This window comes from Apus apus, chromosome 5 (genome assembly GCF_020740795.1).
Source record: "Apus apus isolate bApuApu2 chromosome 5, bApuApu2.pri.cur, whole genome shotgun sequence".
NCBI classification, from domain to species: domain Eukaryota; kingdom Metazoa; phylum Chordata; class Aves; order Apodiformes; family Apodidae; genus Apus; species Apus apus.
In genome coordinates, this window is record NC_067286.1 from 66,409,747 (window position 1) to 66,419,381 (window position 9,635).

Here is a 9,635-nt window from a genome sequence, read left to right on the forward strand (position 1 = left end):
TGAAGCTCCTTGGAACAGGGGCACCCGTGTTGTGCAAGAGGCTCTGGGTAAGCAGTGTATGTTGTCAGAAGGATGTTGGTTGCCTGCAGCTTTTTCTGCTGGTGGTAACTTCATATGGGCTGTTTTGGGGTGAGAAGGTGGTTTAACATTCTGTGGTGCATCTTTCTTTTTTGCAGGTGATGAGGGACCTGCTGACTGTGGGACTCGTGGAGTTCATGAACTGTGGAGCTTTCTTTAAAGGAGGATGTCCTGAGACTTGTGGCCCCTGAAAGCTAAGTTGAGGGATGGGTGCTGGGGGGGACCAAAGTTGGGAATTGCAGGGAGGGGTTTTAAAGTCAAGAGCTGGGGAGAGGGCTGTCTGGGAACTGTCCCTTTGGGCAGGTAAAGGCAGTGGGTTACTCTTCAGTGTGATGTCAGCGTGTGCCAGGCAGGGCAGCTCCAGCCTGCGTGTGTCATGGTGTAGTTTGTGTGGTCTGTTGTCTTTTGTGTCTCAAACCCTCCTTGGGTCCCAGTCTCCTCTTTGTGCTCCAGGAGCACAGCACTCGCCTTGCCAGCCCATCCTTAGGTCTTGAGCATCATCTGTGCTCACTCTCGTAGTGCCCGTGGGGCGCTGCTTTTCTTGCCTGAACTGAAAAGCCCAGCTGGGCCTCGTGACTCGGGTGTCTCCTCTTGATCCTCTTTTTGCGCCGGTGTTGCGGTCGGTGTCGTCAGCCCCGCTCTGGAGGCTTCTCTTTCACAGGGAGAATCTCTTTTTTTTCTGGGCATTCTTCCCTGTGTTCTTGCATTCTTGGGTCTTGCCAAGGCTTCTCGTGCATCCGTCTGCTTCAGTTCTGACTGTAGCTTCTTGTCACGGTTTGCCATGTTTGACCTTTCTCTGGGGCTGCCTTAGGGCTGCCTTACTGCTGAAATCACAAGTGAATTGAGTATAGGAATATTGGGACTAATGTGTTAATTAAAGCGATATCAGTTCAAATTGCATGCCTGTTAAAGACTTGTGCAAACTGACCACTGCTTGACCTAAGCGACTTGACTTTGGACTGGACTTGTGACTTGACTTAGCCTGAGTGTCTGGAGTGATGAGGCCTTAGGCTGCAATTCTAATTAATCTTTCGCTGAACTCCTGTGATGAGCCTTAGTTAGACCTTGACTCTACCAGCTGTAATAATATGGAAACAAGATGTGGGAAAGATAATTACTCAAGACGACCTTCTGAACTGGGAAGATGCATTGACTGAAAGTTAGGTGGGAGCAACTGGACAAAAGCAGAATGTGGAAGACTTTTCCAGCTGAGAAACAAGTGGAAGAGAGCAAGACTGGAAGCACCCAGCTCGAGCTGCAGTAAACTGGTTCTGTGGCAGAACTGAGGGTCTGAGCTTCTCTCTCAGGTTGGAGGTGAAGACTGGATCCAGCTGCACCTAGGCTCTGCCCTGAGAAGAAGCTGAGAAACCAAGGAGGTCCTGTCTGAAGCTCACAACTCGAAAGGAGGGACTTTCTGGACTCTTCAACACTCATCTCATGCTTGCGGTCCTGTATGTCTTGCCACCTGGTGGCATCTGCATTGGAGAAGGAGTTTTTTTGTTGCTGAGAGTTTCCTCTCATGCTTGTGTCACATCCTTTGTGTTTGTGTGTTGTGTCTCTGTGCTGTTGGGTTGGAGCTGCTCTCTCTGGAGCCTGTAGCAAGTGTGGGGTTGGGAGAAGAATAGCAAGGAGAGCCTGTGGTTTGTGTTGCTGTGCTGCCTGTGCCTGTTGGGGTGCAGATGGAGCATTTGAAGTGAAGTAGCAGCCCTCAGCAGGGGAAGGTGGCCATTTTCATAGTGTTTTTGAGAGGGGGTGGCTGGAGCCACCTGGGAGAGGCTGCTGGAGCCATAGCCAAGCAGGCTGGGTGTCCAGGGTGTTAAGGCCTGAATGTGTGGGGCGTAATGTTAACTTGGTTTTTAGCTCCCTTGTAGGTACTTAGGATCTAGAAGATGTTCCTAAATAGGAATCTCTGGAATTGCATCCGGCTGATTGCTTGTTACTGCTTTTTCAGATGCAGGGAGAGGAGCCACGCAGCAGAGGGTGATGGAGGAGAGGAGCAGAGCATGGTGAGGAGCTGGGTCGGTGCGTATTGAAGAGTCTGGGTGAGTTGTCCCCTGGGTTGTGAGGGAAGGTGTGAGTGGTGCCTCTATCAACTGGCTCATGGTTTGGGTTTGTTTTGTAGGTGCAAAGCACGGAGGGAAGCGGGAGATCTGCACAGGAGGTGACTTGAGCAAGGTCAGTGACAATTAGCAGGCTGAACTGGCAGTTGTTTTCCAGGTGTTGTGTTGTCAGTGTGTGATGAGCATCCCTTGTTTGTGTTTTCCAGGCTGCACACAGGGCTGGACGTGGCACCCTGTGACCATCAGAGGCCAGACAGGTGAGCCACAAAGGTGAGAGTGGTAGATGGGAATAGCTGTGGGCAGACTGTGGGCTCAGGCAGTGTCTCAGCATGTGCTGTTTGCTTCAGTTTTGCAGCCTTGGAGCAGTGGAGCAGCATGCCAACGGGCCATCTGTGGAGATGACACAGGCGTCAGCCAGGTTGGTGTCTAGGAGAAAGTTACCTGTGGGAACTTAGTGAAGCATCTACCTTTTGGGTGTGTAGGTGCTGTGCAGGCTGCCGTTGGGGTTGGGTGGGTGTTTGGGGTGAGCCAGGGTGGTAGCAAGGAGGGTCGTGGTACTTGTCACAAGCACAGCAGTGATTTGGGTCTTTTGGTATCTTAGATGCCACAAGCAAGGATGGCCTCAGCATCTGATTCTGGAACCAGCAGGTGAGGAGAACACCATGGGGGTTCTGAGCAGGGGATATTGAAGAGGTTGGCAGTGGCTGATGTGATGCTTATCAGTACTAATTGTGAGTTTGTCGTTGTTTTTCCAGATCACTATGAGGAGCCTGGCGATGGCAGGAACATCCCGGCGAGGATGGCTTGTCGAGGAGGAAGGCTGCGGAGCCCTGGCCATCTGAAAGCTAAGTGGAGGGGCTGGGAGGAGGGGACAAGGTTGGGGGTTGGAGGCGGAGGGTTTCAAAGTTGGTGTAGGGGAGAGGACTGGCAGGGCACAGTCCCCTTGGGGCAGGCAAAGGGAGCAGGTTACTCTTCAGCACAATGTCAGCATGGGCAGGGCAGCTCCAACCTGTGTCTGGCGTGTACTTCGTGTTGTCTGTTTTCTGTGTCTTAGACTGTATGTTCCTTGGGTCTTGGTGCCTCCATAGCTCAGTGACCAGCAGGCACCTCGGTAGCCCTCCCAAGAGTCCAGAATGCATCACTTCACTGGCACAGAGCCTGTTGAGCCCTTCTCATCTCACAATTACAGCTTCATGCTTGGATCTCTTTAGTGTGTGTCACTTGCTGGCTGTTCCTGAGCGTTCATCTCTTGCGGTGGCCAGCCAGGTGCTGCCCGCAGCTCTGCTCTTGAGTCTGCTGTTTCCACAGAGTCATTTTCTGGGGTTTCATCCCTGTGTCCTCACTGGTCTTGGGTCTTCGAGCATGGCTTCTCACACATCCCTTATTCTGGCTTCGATGGCAGCTTTCTCTTGTGTGTGGCTGCAATCTCCTCTCCTTGGCAGGTCTGCTTTAGAGCATCTGTGCCATCGTGGCACTGTAGGGCTTCTCTGCCAGCATCATCTTCCCTATGGGAATCTTTTACTGAGCAAGGACAAGAGACTTATAGAAAGTTACAAAGGTCTTGTGAAACAAAGATCCTGATCTTGTTGAAACAAGAAGATGGGGAAGCACGTGCTTTTCTTAAAATGTGGCAGAATTGCCGAAGTTGCTGTAGCTGAGCGACGTCTGCTCGTGACAAAATCAACAATATGGAAACCAGACCTTCAGCATTTAGGCTGCCCACCTCCAACTGAAGACCTACCCACCGTGTGTCCTGTACCACGAAATCAGAGTGAGAAATTCACTAACCAATCAGAGTAGAATAACCGTGAATATGTATTAGGTGGAGCAAACTAACCAAAAGTGTGTGAATGTGTAGAGTTTTGTGACTTCAGGGGGCAGCTTTGTGTCTTACCGCCTCTCGCCCTGTGTTTGCCTAAATGAATGAAATAAATGAAAATACCTTGGCTCTGTATGTATTTGGCATCTTGCATAGTAGGTGAATGACCCCACTTTTGGTATAATGAGGTATAACACTCGGGGTGTCCGTGTGTAGTCCTGGTCTGTGTGTGAGGGTTGGAGCTTCCCTGCCCAGGGATGCAGCAGTACTGATGACAGGGTAGTGTAGCTTATGGGGGGGGTGGAAGTAAGTTGGTTTGGGACCAGTTTCTGTTGGCAGAGACCATAACGGTCCATCTCTGGGCAAACAGGTGTAGGCAGCTGCCACAGTTGTGTTCACTTTTCTTTATGGTCCGGGGCTAGGATTGGATCCAGCCGCACCTAGACTCCTCTGAGAAGGAGTTTAGAAAGCAAGGGGGTCCAGTCTGAACCTCGTGACTGGTTGGGAGCAGCAGTTAGTGTGGAAGGGGAGCGGGTCAGATCTGGAAGGTGCCTTAGCTTGCACAGATGGGGCTCCCTAGCTGGGTTTTCTTCTTCTAGCTGTAGTGAGAAGGTATATGCAAAAGGCAGAGAGACCTCTGGCCTCACCAAGCTACCTGTGGCTGTGCAGGTGACTTGCTTTACAGGGTGTGTTTGTGTTGTTTCAGATGCAGAGCAACAAGCAGCAAGGCCAAGGGCACGGAAGAGGGGAGCAGAGTGCCGGCTGAAGAAGGACAGTCATGCAGCTCCGGAGTATCGGCAGGACAGCTGGTGGTTCTGACAAGCTTGAGCTTCTCTGGCTGGATTTTCTGGGTGCAAATCCAAGTGTGAAGTGAGATGTTATCAGCAGAGCGGCCTCTGGCAAGGTGAGTGATGGATGGGGTGCTGAAGCAGCAGGTTTGAGGTGCAGTGTTACGCAGAGGGACAAGCCAAAAGGCACGGAGGGAGCAGAGCGCTGGAAGGTGAGTTTGGGCGACGGTGTTGGAGGGAAGAAGCAAGTGGTGGCTGTGTTGGCTGCCTTCTAGGTGTTGGGGTTTTTATTTTGGAGGCACAAAGCCAGGAGCAGAGCAGGACATCAGCACTGCAGGTGACTTGGGGGAGGTGAGCAGTGACTAGTGGGCTGAAGTAGCAGGTGTTTTTTCAGGTGTCATGTTGTCAGTTGTTTTAGGAGCATCCCTTGGTTGTGTTCATAGGTGGTACACAAGCCCTCCTAGTCCCCTGGGGTCCCTGCCTGGATTGTTCAGGATGGCCTGGTGCTGTGCATTGCATTTCCAGAGACAAACAGCAGCTTGGCAGCTTGTGGTCAGGACTCCGGAGAGATTTGGGAAGGCCCCAGAGCACCTTCTGCATCCTCTCACAGTCAGCATGTGAGTGAAGTGATGCAGGATTCCCACCTCCGTGCCAGTCCTGCGTGTCATCCTCTTCCCCCGTGGTTCCAGACTGTCAGCATGGGAGAGACTTGCTTCCCCTCCAGGTCCAAGTGTTTCCCAGTGCATGAGGGACCTGCCACAGAACCTAAGCTTTCCTATTGCATTGATTGAAGAGCTGCATAACACTTAGAGCCTGGTGTAGGTTGGCTTCTTCCTGCTAAGAAGCCATTTCTTCACAAAATGCTTTTTTTGTCTAAGATGGAGACATACAAGTCTCCATACAAGCGGTGACCAGATCTGTGCTGGAAAATGGACTTGATGGAAAGTACCAAACTTCTCTTTTGTTGCAATCCGTAATGATTTTTTTGGCCTCAAATGTTTTTTTGTGCTGCTTCTCAAACACACTTTCCCAGCCTTTTTTTAAATGTAAGCAGACATTGATAGAAAAACCAGCACTCAGAATATTGATGGAAAAATAATTCTGAACAATTTCAGAACTTCACAGACTTGTTTATAAGACTTACTTCTTTGAAAAAGTGACACACTTGTTGCTAATCAATTAATAACGCATTATTTTTCACTTCATAATGGAGTCACAAGCTGCTGTCGCCAGACCCTGGTCTCTGGGAGGCTCTTTGTAGAAAATCATGCATAGGAATAGGATCATCCTCTAGGAAAGCTGGAAACACTGTGGTTCATAAGTTGGATTTTTTTGTGGAGTAAAACCTGGCCGTGTTGGGCAAGCCTCCTGGAAATACCCCTGATTTCCTAGGAACTTGCTGGAGAAATCCCAAGGCAGACTGACCATGACACCTGAAGCAGATACCAGCCACTGGTGTGTTCAGATGCTGAACAAATATTTCTCATACTCCCTTTCAACTGCTGGAAACCTGCCAGAGGTAAATCCCATCTTTAATTTCTGGAGCTTTGCTGTTTTCCTTATTTTTCTGCCTAAGGTGCATGATCTGAGGTCTTAGTGTTTGAACTTGGACTGGAAGATGCAGTTAAAATACTCATCTTTATGCAGAAAGCAACCAGGGAAGACATTCTCAAGTCTCAAGAGGAGCTTCTGCTCTCTGTCTCATGATAGAAGAGGAAAATGATAATGAAATGTGAAACTCTGAAGTAGCTCAGATGAGTTTCAGTGTTCTGCTTATTATAGGGACAACTGAAATTCCCCATATTAGATTCTGTGCTTTAAAAAGCAACAGTTCAGATGAACAAAACTGATCTCAGCTGGTGCATTTCTTTACCAAGTGGGGTTCTATGGTCTCTTTGAGCAGTCTATCAGCTGAACTGCTGGGATTTTCCATTTATTCTTTTTTAAATTGATTTTACATGACTAAGAGTGAGTTATGTGGAAAATCAACTCCAGGAAGCTTATCTCAGTGAAACCCAAGAAAAGGTAACATGCATAAATTAGGATGAACTATATCCCGAGATAAACTTTATTAATCAGGTTAAAAGAAGATACAGAGACCTGAGAGTATTTTAATGTTACATAAATAATTTTTTATTTATATAACAGCATTGCCTGACTTGGTTTAGTTCTCAATGCACAAAATCTCATAGGTATGTAAGCAAAAAGCTCTGGTCCTAAGAGGCAGCATGGGTTACTTTAATATGTGCCAGTTGGTGTGGGGAGAAACTCATTCTATTGTAGTAAAAATATCTCCATCTTAATAGACCTAGCAGACTTTGTTTACAGAAGCTTTAGTACCAAAAAATACATTAATAAAAGAGGCTAGAAAAACATATTGGAAATATTAGTCTGCACTTCCAAAATATTCTTTTAACAATTTCAAATAAAGATTTTCCAGAATTTGTTGGGAAGTGGAGGGAGAATAAGAAATTTACCTGGAAAACCATGCTGACTGCAAGAGGAAGAACACCATTTGGCATCTGATTTTTTTTTTTTTTTACTGATTTTTGTTACCTAACCAAACACTTTCACTTACTGATTTTATCAAAGCTAAAAGAAATTGTCAAAACATCCCCCACTAATTTGAAATTAATTTGTTGTCTAATCTAAAATACTCTAAAATAACCTCTGTCTCTGAGCAGGGCTTGGCCTGCTAAAGTCACAGCTCTGATCTTGAGGGAATGAGTCCTCAGAGAAGAGCAGGGACAGGACTGATGTCATTCACAGCATTTTTCCCTGGCTGCCTGGAGCCTGATAGCTGGTTCCAGCTCTTCTATGTTCAGTAGGGATCAGTGGGAATCTCAGCAGGAGGTTTAAACACCCCCATCTGTCTCCCAGCAAAGGTCTGCTGTTGTGTGTTCACATCTCCTTCACACTTCCCCTGCTCCTGCATTTTCTCCAAGATCTTTTCTCCTCCTCTTGTGAGGAAGATGCCAGAGTGACAGTAACAAAAGCTGGAACTTTTGGTAAAAATACATTCAATATTTCTGCATGTCATGGACTTCTAGGCAGTGTTAGGTGCTTGCTACAGCTACAGCCATCTCCAGGTTTTCTCTTAACTTTCTGCAAGGGAGCTGTGCACAGTGGTAAATAGCATGATGCAAATCAGACTCACCATAAACTCCTGTGAGATGTGCAGTTGTTGTACAGAGCATCTTTGAAAGGGGAGCAAAAGCAAAGCTCAAGGGATGACATGATACCTCTCTAATGGTTTCCTGACTGATTTGCATGTATGCAGATTTATGCATTCTGTTTGTATGTACTTGTTTCCCAAAGCTCTGTATGATTAATTTATTTCATCCTGGTTTTGTAGTAGCTTGAAATTTATCCATGCACTGTTCAGTATCTGGTCCTATTGCCCTCAAAAGTGTTGAGGTTCCTCAATCACATTCAGCTGTTCCCCCTAAATGACTTCTTCAGGATCAGGTTGGAAGCACCTGAAGAACAGAAACAGTCTTTTCTTATGCTGTAATGACAGGTGCATTTTCACTTTGTCAGTTAAAAGGTAACAAGGTCCACAGATGAGGCTCTGGAGGAATGGTTCAAGATGCAGCTTCTCCCAGCTCAGATGCATTACACAGACTTGCAGGCTGCTGCTGAGGTAAATCCTTTTCTTATTTTCTCCCCCTCAACAGCAGAGTTCAAAGCTCTTCTAATTGCAGGGGACCTTGGGTGGTTCTTCCTGGAGAAATTAAGTGGACAAATTAAAATGCAGCTTTCATGGCATTTTCACTGACACCTCTTGTGCCTGGAGGTCAAATGTTTTCACTTATTTATGGAACTTGGCATTGTTATCCTGAAGTAGAATTTGATTGTTGTTGGTGTTAATTTTTCTACTCCTACTGTTACTTTATTTTTCTCTCTTTTTCAAGTTAGCAGTTTAGATGCAGAGCAACACAAGCATGCTTGCTTTCTTTAGGAATTTCTTTCTTTCCAAATGTATTTATTTCTTTAAATCTTTCTTAATATCTTTAAAAATTTATATCTGAATTTATTTCTTCCTTTCTCTCCACATGGCTTTCTTTCTACAAAGTATCTTTTCTTTCTGGCTGCATCTTTTCTTCCTTGCTTTCTTGCCCCCTTTCCTGCTTTAGCACCCCCATTCCGTCTGTCTTGCCGCCCCCCCCCCCCCCGGCTTCCCCCCTTTCCCGCCCCTTTTCTCGCTCCCCCCCCCCCCTTTCTTACCCTCCCTCTTTATTTCTCTCTCCCGTCCCCGCCGGGAGGGGGGGGAGGGGTCGGACGGTTGGGGGGGGGCGCCTGAGCGGGGGTCGCGCGCCTGCGGGGGGGGGACCCGCCCGGGGAGGGGCGGGGCGGGCGGGGCGCGTGCCCCCTGCGGCGGGAAGCGCGCGGGCGTCTCGCGGGGGCGTCTCTAGCGGGGGCGGGGGGAGCAGCGGCCGCGAGCGCGGGGCGGGAAGAGTCGCGCGCCTGGGGGAGGGGGAGAGGGGAGGGGGGAGAGCGCGTGAGGGGGAGAGGAGGGCGGGAAGAGCGCGAGAGGGAGAGAGATCGATCCCTGAGGGGGAAAGGGGAAGGGGAAGAGCAGCTGAGAGGGAGAGGAGAGGGGGAAGATCCCTGAGGGGGAAAAATGGATCCCTGAGGTGGGAAGGGGAAGAGCACCTGTGACGAAGAGGATAGAGGGAAGATCCCTGAGGGGGGAGGAGCACCTGAGGAGAGGAAGAGAGGCGGAAGATCCCTGATGGGGACGGGAAGATCCCTGAGGGAAAAGCACCTGAGGGGAGGAGGGTGGTCAGGGGTTTGCAGCTTGTTGAGGATCTGAACTCTTCTGGGATGGATGGTCAAGGGTCGATTGTTGCCTTGGGGCAAGAGCATTGCCAGTTCCTTTGCGCCAGT

General features: G+C 48.7%; 1 protein-coding gene across 14 annotated transcripts in view; it reads left to right on the plus strand.

Moving 5' to 3' along the window:
• LOC127385746 (uncharacterized) overlaps positions 1-9,635 on the plus strand; it is a 47,099-nt gene that overhangs the window by 14,655 nt on the left and 22,809 nt on the right. For 13 of the 14 annotated variants that reach the window (XR_007889736.1, XR_007889735.1, XR_007889737.1 and 10 more), the window contains exons 1-3: positions 4,311-4,861; positions 5,189-6,264; positions 8,286-8,388. The gene's annotated coding sequence lies outside the window, so the exon portion shown is untranslated. Of the gene's footprint in view, positions 1-4,310; positions 4,862-5,188; positions 6,265-8,285; positions 8,389-9,635 lie in introns of those variants that run through there. The other variant, XM_051621819.1, reaches the window with a different exon arrangement.